At 44.2% G+C, this 19503-nt stretch overlaps 1 protein-coding gene across 1 annotated transcript in view; it reads right to left on the reverse strand.

Annotated features, from left to right (window-relative positions):
* LOC122793103 (annexin A1-like) overlaps window positions 1–19503 on the reverse strand; it is a gene marked incomplete in the record, with an annotated part of 731647 nt that overhangs the window by 343025 nt on the left and 369119 nt on the right.

A 19503-nucleotide genomic window follows, 5' to 3' on the forward strand; every position in this document is an offset into this window, starting at 1 on the left:
CAGCAACAGTACATAAAAATCAAATGAAGAAACCCCTTTATTTTTATTTAAAAATCTGAGAACAGCTAACCGTAGGTGCGCGGGTGTTCCCATTGCTTAGCTACAGTTAAAGCAGCTTAAAAGGCTGAAGAGGATAACAAGGAAGATATATGCAAATGAAACAGCACAGCAGTAGTGTAGTGGGCAGAGTATTCGCCTAATGAACAGGCATTCCCGGTTTGAGTCCCAATGCAGCACAGTCTATTTTACATGGCAAAGCATGTTATAACCAATATTGTTGTTGCAAACCCCACTAAATAACATATATTTATGAATTGGAGTACTGCAGGGAATGCACATGTGAAGTGTCAGTGCCATAATGAATACGGCACTAGTAAGCAGGTTTAAGCATAAATATGCAGTAGTAAGGATATGTAAGCAAAAGTAGGCGTGTTTAAGTGCGTTTGCGTGGGGGTAAGCACTCCCTACACAAACTAAGCAATTTAGAAGCTAACTGAGTGTAAAAAACTGTAACCGGGAGTTAGCAGTGCTTAGCTCCATGCAAACCCGCGCAAACCTGCGCAAACCCGCTTACAACTGCTTTAAAGTGCCTTAATCACTCTGTAGCCAATGGCCCATGTTCTGCCCAGCAATAAAATAAACAGCCTCTGCAAGGCTCGAACCCAGGACCCTGTACATTGCAGTCACAGTAGTTAACCAATAAGCCATCATAGCAGTACATAAGAATGAGGTTTCATCAAACAAATCCTCACAACAGGAAAATCAAACTGAACATGTGAAATGAATCTATGTACAGTGTGATAACCTGCTACATAACATAAATATGTGAACTGGAGTACTGCAGTAAGGCCAGATGTGAGGTGTTATTGTAATAAAGTGTTGAAGTCCCCAGGACCCCATAAAGTGTACGTACACATGAATCATAGACATCAGACACAGATATAACATGTAACAAATAATAAATCAATGTCAAAACGAAAATATAATGCTAACTAAATATTAAGCAATGCTAAGCATTGCACAGCTCACCTTACATGGTGTAAGTAATGTGTAGGCTGGCTAACTCAATTTGCCCAGTGGTACACCTCTTTAAGCAATGCCAACATTAGGTAAGCAGGTGTGCCCATAGCTTAGCCTTTTCAAAACTGTCTAATCATGGGAAAGTGCGGGAAATCAGGCGTATTTAAACCCCACAAGCGCCAACAATTCCCATAACTGGTTGCAGCTCCCTACTATAGGCAGAATGGCTGGAGTTGGGGAAGGCACTCGATTTAGAGTGCAGTGCTGGGGCATCCAGGAGTCCAGATTCATGGTATGGCTCCTGGTAAAACACCATGGGGAGAGACTACTGCAGGGCCAGTACCAGGGTTCTCAGTATAAAGTGGAGGCCTGGGACAGTCACGCCCGTTACCTCACTAGTGCCACTGGTATCACCCGGACTGGTGAGCAGGTCAGGCATCACCATGCTGACCTGAAGTGGCAGAGGGGTGATCTCTTGGAGCAGTGGATCCAAGAACCAAGGCAGACGGCCAATGCCCCAGCACTGAGTAAGTACCCATTCTACTATGTAGATAATTATTGCCTAGCTTGTGTACACTATGGAAAGGTAATGGCTAAATATCACTGTATTTCTCTGACAGTTGCAGATGAGTGGGCTGCAAACCAGCAAGCCCATCCTGCTAGGCTGCAAAAGCTGCATCGCAAGGCAAGTTAGTAATAATCTTGTATGTGCTGTCATAAGAAAAAATATAACAGTTCTAGAAAGTGTTGTACCAGTATAAATATGTATTGTGTATGGGATGTACTGAATAAACCAGACAATATGGCAGGAAGACTGTCATATAGGTTGTGTGGAAATAAAGGTGTAATATCTTGTGAATAAAAGTATAACCCCTGGACTGCTTGTGTACATACTGCTTTCATATGCTGTTGTAGTGTTGCATTCTATAAACAGTACTGTTGTATTAAACAGTGTTACCCACACTGCTGAACACAGTTAAAATGTGTAGGAAGTTCAGTATAACAATGTTGGAAGTCCCAAGAGGTCAGTCATATAGAACAACTGAGGGAGACTTAGAAACCATTGGAATGCTTAACACCAATTCCCTGATAGCACAGTGTACTGTGATGTCAACTGTAATATTTTTACCACACACAGCAGGGGTTTGAATCCCAGGAGTGGTACTAAGTTGTATGCATAATCATACCCCACAACTGTACAGAGTTTGTGAGAATGTTCAGATAGAAAGCTGTATGCATAATTAGACCCAACAACTGTACAGACTTTGCTAGAATGTTCAGATAGTATGCTGTAAGGATAACCATAACCATCAACTGAACAGAATGCAGCAGAACGTTCAGGTAGTAAGCTGTATGCATAGTCTTACCCCTCAACTGTTCTGATCTGTCTAGCATGTTCAGATAAATGGCCCATATCTGCTGCCTGGTAACCTGTTCCCCTGACAATTCAGTGAGATGATCCAAGAAATGTAGGCAGCTTATAATGACATATAATGGATAGCGAGACCTGAACATAAGAGAATGTATATGAAAATAAACCTGTCATTGTAGCATCTCATCCAAAGTGTATGACAGTTATTCCAACATATGTCACATTAATACCTGCATCCTGTCAAGCCTTGAGCAGAGTGTGTGCAATAACGGATTGTTAGGTATGTGTATAACATCAACATGGAATCTGGGAGTATGTGTAGTATTCGTCAGGTAGTGTTAAATATTTCTCCACAGTTATAACAGGTAAGAGGTGTAGACTGTAGTTACAACACAGTTCACTCATACACTTGTCTACAAGCATGGAATCTGGGAGTATGTGTAGAATCTGTCACGCAGTGTTAACAATGATTTTCCCCACAGCTATAAAAGGTAAGTGGTATAGACTGTAGGTACAACACAGTTCACTTATACACTTGTCTACAAGCATGGAATCTGGAAGTATGTGTAGAATTTGTCACGTAGTGTTAACAAAGTCCCCTCCACAGCTATAACAGGTAAGAGGTGTAGACTGTAGGTACAACACAGTTCACTCATATACCTGTCTACAAGCATGGAATCTGGGAGTATGTGTAGAATTTGTCAGGTAGTGTTAACAATATTTTTTAAACAGCTATAACAGGTAAGAGGTGTACACTATACGTAAGCCACAGTCCACGTATATACTAATCTACAAACATACCATTGTACAAAGTAAGGCCACTGGGTAATGTAATAATACATGTAAGGGACAGATCACTGCTGTGACTAAGAAAGTTGTGAAAACTACAGGGATATATTAGTTGGTAAGTGACCTCTCTCTCTCACCCCACCATATGTGCAACAATAACCTAATTACACACCTAAATGGGTATGTGTACACTCCAATCTTTTGTTGGGACATATGTCCTATTGGTTTATAAATATTCACATCTGGTTCTATGCATGTGCCATGTTAATATACTCCCTATTTGTGGCCTGTTGCCATCAATGAAACCTACATGCTGTTGTAATGGCCACTGTTGTCCCATATATGCATTTGTTCTGCTCACCCTGCAAATGTTGTAAATCTGGTGTCTTGGGTTAATGGGAATACCTATGCATGCTGTTATAACTAATCCTGAATGCTGCTGACTACTACTAACCGATACCTGTCCTAAAATTGCAACACCATAGCTCGTATGGGAAGGCAGGTCCCAGTGGACCCACCTGTCCCACCTCAGTTGCCCATGGCACCAGGCACCAGCACATCTGGGGCCCAGCCTGGGACTTCCTCCTCCATTGGCCCTGCACCACCTTTGGGTGGAACCGCCTCAGGGGATGGGGCTTGCCCCCCCAGGAGCGGGAGCGGAGAGGTACCTGTCACCCATCATCAGGTCTGGGCCATGGTGCGTAGGGAGCTTGACAGGGAGATTCGAGACCAGCTACACCAGCTTGAGGGCCACGTGGTGCAATTAGAGGGTGAGCCTGCCCCTCCTGCCCAGCCCCCAGCACAGCCACCTTTGGAGCCGTGAAGGTGCAGTGATGACTGCCTATGGGTGGGGACCTCAGTCCCGCTGTTTCCATTTGGGGGTTCATGGGCTTGCGACTTCCAAACACCCCTCCCTGTCCAAGGTGTTTACCCCCAACATGTGTCATATACCGCCCTTGTATGCGTCTTGTTTGTCTTGTCTGTTAACCTACCTAACCTACCTCCCCAAATACACCTACTACCTCTCCCTAACATCCCACTTTCACCTGAAAAAAAAAGGGCAATCTGTTCCCACAAAACAATATCGCCCCATATATAGCTGTCCATTTCGCACACGTGTCCACTGGACACAAGTAATCCAGTCTAACTGGCATTACAACGAATTATTGTTGTCCTCACCCCCATCCAAGGGTTTGAGTGTCCAAATCTACCTCCAAATTCAGTGTAAATGCACAGCTGCTGCTGTAGACCTTCCCTACACCCTTCCTGCACATCGCTGGCTATTTTCCCTACTGTCTTTCCCTCTTTATGCCCCTTTTTTCACTACTTTCCTATCAACCCCTTTTTCTTTTCTTTTAAAGAAATTAGTGCGGGGTAAGTTGGAGTAAGCACTTTTAAGCAGCAGTAAGTGGATTTAGGCCTGTTTGCACGGGTGTAAGTACTGCCTACACAGACTAAGCAATTTAGAAGCTAACTGAGTGTAAGAAACTGTAACCGAAAGTTAGCAGTGCTTAGCTTCGTGCAAACCCGCACAAACCCGCTTACAGCTGCTTTAAAGTGCCTTAATCATTCTGTATCCAATGGCCTGTGTTCTGCCCAGCAACAAAATAAACAGTCTCTACAAGGCTCTAACCCAGGACCCTGCACACCATGGACAGACTGATCCACTAAGCCATGACAGACATACATAAATCTGATGTTTTCAGAAACATATCATCCAGCCCAGTCATGCAACAGTACAGAGAATGTACACCAACATCTAGATGTATGTGTGTGTGTATGAATACATTCATATCTAAACAAATTCAACATATCTATATATGTCGAGGTATTTATATTTATATATATATATATATATATATATATATATATATATATATATATATATATATATATATATATATATATATATATATATATATACATACATATATATATATATATATATATATACACAGATATATATATATATATATATATATATATATATATATATATATATAAATATATAGGAATATATATACATGCAAACGCCTACATCGACACATATATATATATATCTACACCTATATGTCTACATATATACAGCAAGGTACATATATGTACACAGATATATATCTATTTTGGTATATATGGACATAGTCATATATATGTAAGGAAATATATATACCTTTATAGGTATATGTAGCCATACATCTGTAGATAGCAATGGCAGATTAACAAAAACAAATATGTCCACATGCACCATTAATGGGGTTGAGAGGCCCTAAACAATATATGTCTTGTACAAATAGGCATCCTCCCCCCCACAGCTAAATACGTCCACCCTGCAATACACTACCAAGTGTTGCAGATCCCATAACCAGGCCCTGACACAACATGGGCACAAGATGTTAACAGTACTACATCCCACCTGTATAATGTCAGGCTGGTATTGGTAATATATCATGCAGTACAGTCTGGATCCCCTATGAAATGTAAAATGTGGAAGCTATCAACATCCCCAGGATACATATACACAGACATATATATGCAGATACAGATATATATATATATATATATATATATATATATATATATATATATATATATATATATATATATACACACACAGAGATATGTACAGTAAGATACATATGTAGAAGGTGCACAAAATATGGAACAGCCACTATGCCTACAGTTCACACCTGAACAACTGGACACTGTATGGGCCACCCATACAAATGATAATCATTGCCTGCAACATATACCTACAAAGAGGTCAAAGGACAAAACACCACACACAGGTTTGCAGAAATGGAAAACCTTCATTTGTGTACTATTACAGTTCTATATACTATTGCTACTGTAACTGGGATTGTCTTCACAGACATGGTGTGTGTGGGAGGTCACATCTGCTTTCCATATGTGTGCCATTGGCTACTGACAGACATCCTAAGGACATCATAGTAAAGTACTGCTGCTAGCACGTACTGCCCCTGTCGACTGCAGCAGAGATATTGGCCAACATGTGTGGACATTCTGACACAGTCTGTACAGTCCAGAGGTATACACAGAACCCCTTAGTGCAAAACATGTGTGCCATGCCTGACAATATGGATGTTAACAGCCATATAGATGGGTATAACACATAACAACTGGTATACATATGCCACCATAGGTTATGCATTCACACATCCCTGTCTGGTCTGACACGTAATAACCGCTGGTACAGGGGTGCCATGGCCACATACTACCCACTAGATATTGATATACATCTGTACAGCATCCCACTGCTCTGTCTGACATACATGACTATTAAGGGAGGCCTGACAGCAGCAGACCTGGCAAGTATCTGCACATGACATCTTACTGGGTAAGTACACTAAGCTGCTAGGCATGTAACAATGCACTGTGCAGGCTACAGGCAGACTGGCTCAACACTGGCCTACATCTCCTATGGGGGAATGCACATGTACCTGCATATATAGCAGGCTGTACAGGCATGTCACAGCACAGGGTAAGATACACCTGTGTGAAACTGCATAACCGCAACAAATGAGAACACAGCCACAGCCACATATGGCAAGCTAGCATGATATCACAGTATATGGACTATCTGTTCTACACCATCCTCATATGTGCCACTCACACACTAACCCTACATATACTGGCCGCTACACAGTTTGGTCTGATGGCTGACTGTGGTATGGGACATGGGGGTGTGTATGGCCCTACAAACATGTAAGCCAATACGGTAACATACAGTGGAGCAGCATGTAACATCAGATAGGACGGGATCTAGGATGATGACAACTACCACAGTCTGTACACAGGCCAAGGTATATATTAATAATACACACACTGTCGACATTCACCATAAGTACACATACCTCACTACTGTACAAACAACCACAGTATGTCCAGGTTATGTCATCAAATATAACCCCTACTGTACATAACATGTGTAGCAGTCTAATATCTCACTGGCTTGTTATCAGATATGATTACACTAATTATGTTGTAAAGCACATATGCACCTCTTAATGCATGACATATGTACAAAGGTTGACTGAGTTGTGGCTGGAAGCACTGGGCCAATATTGACACGTTGCTGTGATAACATCATACATTTACTGTTGCAAAAGGGTTTGTTGCAACATATGTCCTATGAGGGATATGAAGTCAGTAACTGTCATGGCTTTCACCATCTACAGACTGCAATCCTCACACTACCTTCTGCAGTTCACAAATACATGTTCTGTGGGTAATACATGACATCAAAGGCACCACACACTGCCCAGTCCGCAGATGACCCTACAGATGAGGAGTCCTCATAAACATACAACTGATATGGCAGGTTTTAATACATGTAGGACAGCCACATCCGCACACCCTGTTAAACCAACATTACTCCAAATGCAGTACAGCAGCACTTACAGTCTGTAGTCAGGTCAGGCACATCCCCCTCCTGTGTGTTTTATTCTGTTTCCACACTGTATGTTGTCAGAGCTGAATCCCCACTCCATCTGAGATGCCGTTTGCCAAACAACAGAATGAGTTCCTGCTCACAGTGAATGAAAAGGACCAACACAAACATGATGTTCCAAAATATTGGAGTGTGTTTCATTGCAATTGGATATGAGAATGTTACCACAGCTGTTCCACATGCAATCAGCTAGGGGAGGGCTGGAATTTGTGCAGAGGCCATCAGCTGATCATGAGCATTACCTAAAATACACATGCTGCTGCCTAAGAAAAGCAGGTACAGGTCTCCACATCCACCAGAGAGTGAGAGAGGCAGACATAGGCATCAACAAGTCAGGGAGGGGTGGGAGAATAAAACTTAAGCGTGTTTGTGTCACACACCTACCAGCACAGGGTATCAAACCCCTGATGACTATGTAGTGCTATCACAGTACTATGCAGTTGTTGGATGCGGCACATAGGTTACCTGTTGTGGAGTCCGCAGAACATATATGTGATGGTGAGTGACATCTGCAACAGGGATATGGTAGTTATACGGTAGGTAATGTACACGTGCCTATCTGCATGAACAGGTGCCAGCATCAACACAGCCAAACTCTCACAGTAATGCACACACATTGACACACTTGGCAGGGCCAGGGATACAGCTCATCCCTAGTGAGACTGCCACAACACATTACTGTGTAGGTATCACATGCACCACACGGGTCATACGGAAGTTATATGGGCAAAGGGTATGGGGAGGTGTCTGACATCAGACAGCATGCTTCAGTATGTCACTGGGGGTTGTAGTGAGTGTGGATGTGATCATACACATCATACAGCACACACACGAACACACAGGGTGCCAGTACTGACATGCATGGGTGCATTTCTGCACGGGTATGTGGTGGTCGACTGTGCGAGACGGCTATACAAAGCTACGTGATGGGTATACCTTGACATCAGACCACATGACAATGGTCTGCATTGTGGCTCAAGCCTGTGGTTTCTGCATTTGAGCACACAGGTGGGTATTGTATCCACCATCCAGTCACCTGGGAGGCTATTGCGTGTGGCCAATGCTGTGTATCGCTTGCCATGTATGTGTTCCCTAGTCCATGACATGGACAGTGTCTGGGATGTGCACATCTCCCACATGCATGTACAGTGATATATGGAACTGTACCTGGAGTGTTGGGCCCATGTTGTGTACACAGATTATCATCAGATGTGCCAGTCTTGGCCACCTGTGGTAGGAACTGGTAATGGACAGCAGGTTAACCCTGCACCTACATTGATAGCATGCTAACAGCATTCCCTGGCATCAGTGGCATATGTCCATACAGGGCATGTTTTCAGTCATGGTATGTCCTTTGTGGGTCACATGTGATGGCACCGCAGGTGTTGCAGGTTCCTTGTCTCTGTAATAAAACAAAAAAAATCTCTTGTTTTCCCACCTTACTGAACTAGAGTAGTCCAGTTTCAGAGCTGCTGATCCCTGGGCTTTGTTTTTAGTTCCTGTTACTGATCCATTGCCTTATTGGGAAGGAGGGAAGTTTCTTTGCTTACCAGTGGGAGTGGGAAGCACTGGTCCGATTTGGTGAAGTTTCAGCCAGAAACTAGTAGTCCATTGGTCGCTTGGGGCCACCCTAGCTCCCTTCAGCCTAAACCTTGCCGTGGCAAGATTTAGATGAGTTACCACTGTTGCACACAAGAGGAGCGGCGGTTAAACAAGGTTAAACTATTTGGGCCATCTAAATTCCACTCTTCCAATTTTCCTTAGAACTACCTTCCTCGAGCTGTACTGCTGATCTAACCAGCATATCCTATAACTGAAAAGTTCATCTCTACTTGATTCCCAAGTAGACTATTCTCTATCTGTAAAGCTGATAAAGCACTCTTATTATAGATAGTACCCCACCAGCCTAAAACCCACTTCCATCTACTGAGGATCAGTTGTCCTCTCCAGCTCAACTGGTGAACCTGGGAATATTGAGGCAATGTTACAACTGCCTCATGTACACAGACAATCCTCTCCTTCTCCCACAAAACACAAATACATGCGAGAGATGCAACTATCAACATAGGACTGGCAAGACCAGACAGGAGGAGAAGGTAACCACATAGTCACACATGGTACCATCACAACTTCAAATCAGGCTCTGATCAAAATACCAAAAACAGCAGAGGCCACCAAAGCAGACACCCAAACAACTACCATCTTGCAACACATAGACCACACAGTCAGAGTGTCAAACAGTCACAGCCCTTAAGGCCAAACAAAATGCCAGACACACTTGTCATTGGTGATTCCATAGTCAGACACACTGGCGCGTCCTCTCACCACTGAGTAAAGAGAAGGTCACAGTAAGCTGCCTGTGCTAGAACAGGTCTCTCAACAGCAGGTACAAGTACGACTCAGTCATTGTCCACGCTGGTGTCAGCGACCTGAGGCACCTCCTTGGACTACATGAAAAGGGACATCAAGAGCTCTCTGATTATGTAGCCCAGGCAGGTATGACCCTGACCTTGAGCAGTATCCTACCTTCACCTAGAATGATGCCACAATACAGTGATAAGATGATCAGCTTTAATAATTGGCTTAAATTCTGGTGTCATTCAAAGGGATCAATGTCTGTCTGCCTGGGATGACATGCTGGACCGCTGCTAGCGCCAAGGGGCGGCTTGCACCTGTCACCCTGGGCTTCTGGATAATAGTGCCTTTTTAGGCAAGGCTCAAATTCTAAACCTACCACCCTAGAACACCAAAAGGAAAAAACTAAGGTTAATGCTGCTCAATGCCAGAAGTCTCAATCTCAAGATGCACGCACTCGAGGCCCTTCTCAATATGGAGAACATCGATGTCTGTGCTGTGACAGAAACCTGGTTCAAGGCTCCTGGGAGCACCCCAGCACTAACAGGTTTCACCTCATATCATCCGCCCCCCCAAAACCGGACAACACCAAGAAAGGAGGTGTCCATATTCATAAAGGACACCCACACATCGGAGACCATCCAGGTGCAATTAACCATGACTGCTCTGCAATTTGTAGCATGTTACAGGCCACCTTTTCAAACTCAGGAACCTCACATGGCCTTCCTGAAAACATTGGAGGGGATAAATGTATCTCCAAACACCATCATACTAGGTGACTTCAACTACCCTAATATAGACTGGGAACACTACTCAAGCCCGAACACTCTAACCCAAAGATTCATGGAGTTCATAAACTCAAATGCCATGGAACAACCAGTCACCATCCCCACAAGAGGAGAAAACATACTTGATCTCATCATCACGAACATGGGATCAAAATGTTCAACACTGGAAGTATACCCCTCACTGGTGAGATCAGATCATAAACTAATCTCGCTGGAGGTCCTCATCCGCCCCCACCTGAAACAAAAAGACCACAGTGAAAAACTTCTCAAAAGCCGATTTCACACTTCTAAAACTAGTGTTGTCACCCTTAAGGCCCCTGAACCAGTGGTAAACATTACTCAAACCGCTGAATCACTTACAAATGCCTTCTACCAGCACCTACAGGACTGCATGGATCAGGCAATCCCAAACAAAACTAGGACTCTCTGTACCAAAGGCAAGCCCAGTCTGGTGGACCCCAGCCATAAACAAGCTCTACAACAAAGGAGGAAGCTACTACAAGATAGAGCAAAATCCTTGAAAGGTAAGACACCTTTGATCATTATAAGTAAAAACTAAGAGCTCTCATAAAATCATCCAAGGCAAATTTTGAGAGAAAAATCGCCAAGGACTCTAAAGAGAATCATAAGGCCTTCTTTAGCTATGTTAGAAACCTAGGAGGAAACTCCCAGATATGCTCAGAATTAGTTCAAAATGATGTGAAAATTACTGAACCTACACACATTGCCAACATACTGGCTGACAGGTTCAGTGCAAACTCCCAAAAGGAGAGATATCTATTCCAGAGGATTGTAGCCCCCAAACATCTCCAACGCCCAGGTGAGAACTGCCTCACTAAGGCAAAAACACAGCATCCATGGGACCGGATGGTGTCCCAATTAAACCCACAGTTAGGACAGCTGTTTAATCTTAGCCTCACCTCAGGATCCAAGGAGTGGCGCCGACTGTGGTCCCACTTCATAAGGGCGGTGCCTCCACAGACCCTGGAAATTACCGCCCATTAGCTTGACAAGCCTTATCTGCAAAGCCATGGAGAGGATCATAATGGAACTTATAAATAAAGACATAGGGAACTTGCAGACTTTGGATCCAACCCAGTTTGGCTTTGTCAAAGGCAGATCCTGCCTCTTAAACTTGGTTGACTTTTGAGACAGTCACCAAGGCCATTGATGAGGAAAGGCAGTCCATACAGCCTACCTCGACCTGGCAAAGGCCTTGACACAATACCCCACTCAGGTATCATCGAAAAACTCATCAGCTTGAATGTAAACCCATACATCACAAGATGGGTTGCAAACTGGCTAAGTGACAGAACCCACAGGGTCAGAGTTGCTGGAGCCATGTCAGACTCAAAGCCTGTCACAAGTGGTGTCCCACATCAGTCCTGGGTCCACTCTTGTTCGGCATCTTCTTTTCTGAAGTACAAGCAAACACAGGAGGGTTATGACTGACAAAGTTTGCAGATGACTGCAAACGAAAACACATCTGACACAGATATCCTCCAGAAGGGCCTCACAAAATGGATAACTGGTGCCAGAGCCATGGCCTGAAGTTAAACACCAAAAATGCATAGTCATACCTTCGGGAAAAACAAGGTTACCCCTAGCTACCATATAGGTGGCAATCCACTGAGCACAGAAAAGTCATCAGGGATCTGGGGACCCAGGTTGACAGTAGCCTCGTTGACACTCATGTTGCTAAAGTAGTTAGGAAAACCTTCTATATCGCCCACCTGATCATGAAGGGATTCACATCTAGATCAAGGGAGGTCATCGTCCCCTGTACTCATCACTCATTAGACCTATGATTGAGTACAATGCCTCGGAATGTATCTGAGCAGACACCTGCTGCAGCTTGAAAGGCCCCAAAGTTCCTCACCAAAAGGATAAAGGGTCCCAAAAATATGTCTTATGCTGCCCGACTGAAAGAACTCCAGCTCTATGCAGTCTCATACGCTTGCTCAGAGGTGACCTGTGCCTGACATATAAGGCCATGTCAAACCCAGATTTGATGAATATGCTTCACCTCAAAAATCTAGATCCCTCAGAACCACAAGGGCGGAGACTTAAACCTTGACACGGTTATAAATAGAACGTGCTGGAGGGACAGATTCATCACCCAGAGACTCCTATGCTGTGGAACAAAATCCCGGTACATGTGAGGCAGAGCACCTTTCTGGCCTTGTTCAAGAGTAATCTTGACCAATGGATGGGAGATTGCAGATATACCCCAGGGATTACTTCAGTGTCACTGCTTGACAGAGGCACAGCAAAATGATAGGCATAGTTTTTATTCAAACTAAAGGGGCCACATAACTCTGAGGCTTATAAATGCCCTTGGGCAGATAGCCTAGTATGAACCTATGAACCTATGAACCTATGAACATGGGGAAGGTGCACTGTCTGCATGTATATGCCTATTGGACAGATGGACAGGGTGCCATGCCTTCTGTATGCCACTGCAATCACTCCATAGTTACTATCAGTCACCAATATGCAGTGTACTACACACATATTGGCTGTTGCCTTGGCATGTGTGTTTGTGTATATGTAACATGGGTTGAGAGTGTGCTCTGTGTAATACTGGGGTTGCTAACTGTGACTGCCTGGCCGTGATGTCACATGTATGGGTATGGATTTGCACCCCAGCCTCTCGGTTATTTCACATCTGTTATTCCTGTACAGTGGACATTGTGATATAGGGCCACCATAAAAGACATTTGCAAAACCCACCCCACATTGGGCACATGTGTCACACACTCACCTCCACATTGGGCACAGGTATCACACACTCACCTCCACAAAGGATACAAGTTACAAACACACACACACACACACACACACACACACACACACACACACACACACACACACACACACACACACACCTGTCATGTCTGGGAGATGAACCCCTACCTAACTAGTTTATTACACTACAGCACTACACAGTTATAGTACGCGCCACGGAGATGACTGGAGTACTTCTTCCCCAAAGGTGTATTTCACATTGGATGACATCAACAGGACTGCCAAAGTAGCCCATTAGAAATGTACTGAGTGTGACTAGCCTAAAATGCATTGCTCACTACACAGACATTGAAACACACAAAAAACATCCACAACTGACATGCGTGGGTATAGAACCCCTAAAAGAGATCTATATCACACTACAGCAGTACGCAGTTATGGCATGCGCTACAGAGATTACTGGACTACATCCTTCCCAGAGGTGTATTTCTAGGCGGATGACATCAGCAGCATTGCCAAAGTATAGCATACAAATTGTATGGAGTGTGACTACCCTAAAAAGCACTGCTCTCTACACAGACAGACACACTCACAAACATCTGTCATCTCTGGGCGTAGAACAGCTACCTACCTAATTTATCACACTACAGCAGTACACAGTTACAGGATGCACTACGGAGATTACTGAGCTACAGTTTCCCAGAGGTGCATTTCTAGGTGGATGACATCAGCAGCCTTGCCAAAGATTAGCATTTGAATTGTAGGGAGTGTGACTACCCTAAAAAGCATTGCTCTCTACACAGACAGACACACAAACACAGTTGCCATGTCTGGTAATTGAACTCCTACCAAACTATTTTCTCACACTACAGCAGTAAGCAGTTATGGGACACGCCACGGAGATTACTAGGATACAACTTTTCCAGGGATGTATTTCTAGGTGGATGACATCAGGAGCCTTACCAAAGTAGAGCATTTCAATTGCAGGAGTGTGACCACCTTAAAAAGCATTGCTCTATACACAGACAGAGTCAGACAGACACACACAGTTGCCAAGGCTGGGGTTAGAACTCCTACCTATTTTATCAAACTACAGCAGTATGCAGTTATGGGACGCGCCACTGTGATTACTTGGATAAAACCTTTCCAGGGATGTATTTCTAGGTGGATGACATCAGCAACCTTACCAAAGTAGAGCATTTTAATTGTAGGGAGTGTGACCACCCTAAAAAGCATTGCTCTATACACAGACAGAGTCAGACAGACACACACACACACATAGACACACACACACACACACACACACACACACACACACACACACACACACACACACACACACACAGTTACCAAGGCTGGGGTTATAACTCCTACCTAACTAGATTATTACACTATAGCAGTATGCAGTTATGGGACGTACCAGAGTGTACTGGGATATAACTCTCCCAAAGGTGAATTTCACAGCAGATTACCTCAGCAGGCTTGTCACAGTGGGGCTATGGGAAGGGTATTGTGTGTGCATGCACCATAACCCATTCATCTAGGGGTTGACACGCCACATGCGGGCACAACATGGGTCATATTCCACAGGTACATGTATACAGCTGCTAGATGACTACTTCCTTGAAAGTACAGTTGTGTACACTTACCATAAATGTAGATGTTCAAGTGTATTCACTGCTGTAGTCATCACATTTGGGTTATCTGCCTGCAGGTAGCCCTTAGCCAGCCTGAATACCAGAGTCTTGGGATTTCTGCATCGGATGCTGTCACTTCTTCCATGACGTCAGGTCATCAGTTTTTTCTTGCCCCAGATATCAGGTGCCCCCAAAACAGAAGGCAGTTACATGGTATGTAATACCCCTAGCAAAAAACAAATACCATTGATATAAGATATGCCAGACAAAAAGGACAGGAAAGAAATCAAGAGAGGTCAGGGGGCTGGAGGGAGGGTAACCAGGACTGCAACAGTGAATACACTTGAACATTTACATTTATGGTAAGTGTACACAACTGTACTATGTTCTTCATGTTTCACTGTTGCAGTCATCACATTTGGGTTGATTCCCAAAGCTAAGGAAGGGTGGAGGTAGTTATGAAGCTTTAGGGCTGGCAATAAGGCCCTGTAAGACTGCTGTGGCAAATCCAGCTCTGGTTTTAGAATATATAGGCAAGTGGTAGTGCTTGGTGAAAGTGTGTACAGAGCTCCAGGTTGCAGCTTCCAGGATGTCCCTGGTAGGGACTCCCCTGAGAAATGCTGTAGAGGTAGATGTAGCCCTAGTGAAATGAGTTCTAATCCCCTGTGGGGTGGGTTTCCCATGGCGCTTGTAGCAGAAATGGATAGTATGCTATCCAATTAGAAATGGTTTGCTTTGAAATGGCCTTGCCCTCTGCCCCTGCAGCAAAGCTGACTAGCAGCTGGTCAGATTTTTCTGAGAGGTTTAGTCCTGTCCAGATAGAACCTAAGCTGCTTGTGCATGCCCAGGGAATGCAGGATCCTTTCCCCTTTATTCTGAGGATTAGGAAAAAAGGTTGGCAAATGAATGGACTGTTTTAAAGCCACACTAGACACCACCTTCGGCAAAAAGGATGGGATTGTCCTGAGGGAAACCCTGTCTGCATGGAAGATAAAGAAGGGTTCCACTGCCATAAGGGCCTGCAATTCAGACACTCTTCTTGCTGAAGTGATGGCTAGAAGTAAAGCTGTTCTCCTTGAGAGGAATTTTAACTCTGCTGTGGCCGCAGGTTCAAATGGCAGAAGTGTGAGCTTTTCTAAAAGAAAGTTAAGGTCCCAAGCTGGAGTGGGAGCACTCCTGGGGGGGAGGTCTTAAATTTTTGGCTCCTCTCAGGAACTGTTTTACCAGAGAATGAGAGAAGAAGGGTGGCTCAGTATTATAATGAGTTGAGATGGCAGAGGCATGGATCTTAACTGAAGAGAAGGAAAGTCCTTTGTGGAGCATTTCTGTTAAGTAATCTAGTATATGAGGTAAGCTGAGCACAGGTGCGCCCATTCCCTGAGACTGCTCCAGGAACAGTATCTTTTCCATTTTTCCAAATAGGATTTTCTAGTACTAGGGCCTCCTTGCCTCAAGAATGACATCCAGCACCTGCTGAGGTTTGCTGGTGTGGAATTTACGGGATTAGCCAGGCTGCAAGGTTCAGGGTCTGTAGCTGAGGGTGCAGAATCTGGCCTGCCTGCTGGGACAGCAGGGAAGGAGTCTGAAGCAGGTGCCATGGTTGTAGCACTGTCATACTGTGCAAAAGAGGGTACCAGTGCTGGCATGGCCAGTCTGGCACAATCAAAATTGTCCTTGGCTTGTCCTGTTTGATTTTTAGTAGAACCTCCGAGAGGAGTGGCAGAGGGGGAAAGGCATAGACCCGAGAGGCTTTCCCAGGTGAAGGACAGGGCATCCACTTTCCAAGATTGGTTGTGGGGAGTTCTGGTGCAATATTTGCTCAATTGATAGTTCTGAAGGGAAGCAAAAAGGTCCACCTCTGGTGCCCCCCACCTGTTCCTCAAAAGCTTGAATATTTTGGGTTTGAGTTTCCATTCGTGTGGATCCATGAGATTTCTGCTTAAGTCGTCTGCCAGTGAATTTAGTTTGCCTGAAAGGAATTGAGCTTGTAAGTGCACTTGGTTGCTCAAGATTGTGTTCTACAGAACCATGGCTAGTCTGCAGAGTGGGTAGGAATGGGTTCCCCCCTGCTTGTTTATGTACCACATAACTGTGGTGTGTCTGTCTTTACCAATAGCTGTCCTGGAAGAATAAGGCCCCTGAAGGCTGTCACAGCATTCTGCACAGCTAACATTTCATTCTGATTGATATGCAGGTGCATTTGCTTTGGGTTCCATTTGCCCTGAATGCACTGCCCTGCCATGTGAGCCCCCCATGCATAGTCTGATGCATCTGTTGTTAGGGTTTGGGCAGCAGGGTTGTGGTTGCAGGCCTCTGCACACCAAAGGAATTTTGTCCTTAAGCAAGGAATGATAGGAATCATTGTTTCCAGGTCCTGAGAATGTTGACACCAGAGACTTTTTAGGTACCATTCAAGTTTCCTCATATGCAGTCTTGCATATGGAATTAGAAGAATGCAAGAGGCCATGAACCCTAGGGCTTGCAGTATTTTTCTTGCAGACAGCCAGGTTTTGGTGGCCAGTAGATTGAAATAGTTTGTCAAATAAATTTGTTTCTCTGGAGCGAGAAATGCCATTTGGGAAGTTGTGTTCAAGCTTGCTCCCAGGAATACAATCTGTTGACTGTGTACCAGCTGTGATTTATTTTCGTTGATGGTGTACCCCACTGAAGTGAGAAGTTTCTTTACAAATGCCAAGTGCTGAAGTAGCAATTCCTGACTGTCCGCCTGAATCGGGCAATTGTCCAAGTATGGGTAAATTTGAATTCCTCTCTGCCTGCAATATGCAATGGCTGGAGCTAGGCACTTTGTGAATGGGTGCAGTAGATAAGCTAAAGGGAAGTGCAGAGAACTGATAGTTTATAGCCTGCTTTGAAGAGTAGGTATTTCCTGCAAAATTTCCTTATGGGAATGTGCAGATAAGCTTCTTTTAAATCTAAGGTTGTTAACCAGGAGTCCTTGGCTAGCATAGGAAGCAGCTGTTGGAGAGTTAGCATTTTGAACTTTGGAACCACCAAAAAGGTGTTGAGAATAGACAGATCTGGGATAGGACGCCAAGCGTTTTCTTTTCTGGGGACCAGAAACAGTCTGGTGTAAAAACCTTGTCCCCTTTGTTCTGCTGGGACAGGTTGAATAGCCCTGACTCTGAGAAGAGAAAGTACTTGCTTTTGGGCCTCTGCCCACTGGTTTGGTGGTAGGTCTGGCCATCCACTTATGGATGGGAGTGAGTGGAATTGGAATCTGTATCCTTGGGAAACAATGTTTAAGACCCATTTATCTCGGGTAATGTACTGCCAGTTTTTGGCATGCAGTGCAAGTTTTCGCCCTAAAAGTGCAAGTACTTGGGCAAGGCTTGGAATAATTAAGGATAAGTCATTGTGTAATTTTACCAAAGGATGGAGGCATACTACTCCCTGTTTTGGACATGGGAGCATTCCATTGCTTAGATCTGTGCATAGCTTGAGACTGAAGTCTTGATGGTCTACTGCCCCCTGGGTTTAGACTGAGAAGGCCTGGAAGGGACTGGAAAAGACCATTTTATTTGAAGGCCAATGTCTATTGAATCTAGGTGGCTGTACTTGTAAGAAATCCTTAACAGTTTGCATAGATTTAGCTTTCTCCTCTATTCTTTTGAGGACTTCTGCTTTATTACCAAATAGATGCTCTTGATTTAATGGTGATTCCAGTAATTTTGCTTTGACATGATCTGGCAAGGTTTGTTCCTTAAGCCAAGCATGTCTTCTAAGAACAGACCCAGTGACAACAGCCCTGCAAGATGCTTCTAAAGCATCAAACCCACATTGCAGAGTATGTTTACCAACTTGGTTAGCAGAATGCATCAAGTCTTGTAAATCTTTGTGTTCTGCACAATCAGGAATCAACAACATTTTTTGTTTAATTAACTCCATAATATGCTGCTGATACTAACATATGAAACTTGTAATTTAAAGCCCTACTGGCAAGCGTAGCAGAGGTGTATACCTTTTTTTCCCCATCTATCTAATGCCCTGGAATCCCTGTCCGAAGGGGTAGGTTTTTGGCAGTTGTAGCCTTAATGCCTTTAGGTCCCTGGGAAATGGTCTCTGGATCCGCAGTAGGATTCCTAAAAAGGAATTTGTGGGAGTCAGGCACTCTATAGTACCTGTCAGGTTTCCTGGGAGGTGGAGGCAAGGTATCAGGGGTAAGGCTGGATTCCAGGAAGACACCATCTACAACTTCCAGAACAGAAGGGATAGCTAGAGGCCTGTGCTGAGGCAAGCTTAAAAATTCCCTAAGTCTCTTTTTGGACTGGGAGTAGTCCTGGCTCTCCCAGCGGTAATGTTCTCTAA

This window comes from Protopterus annectens, chromosome 2.part0 (assembly GCF_019279795.1).
Source record: "Protopterus annectens isolate FY-2018-M chromosome 2.part0, PAN1.0, whole genome shotgun sequence".
Lineage (NCBI taxonomy): Eukaryota > Metazoa > Chordata > Ceratodontiformes > Protopteridae > Protopterus > Protopterus annectens.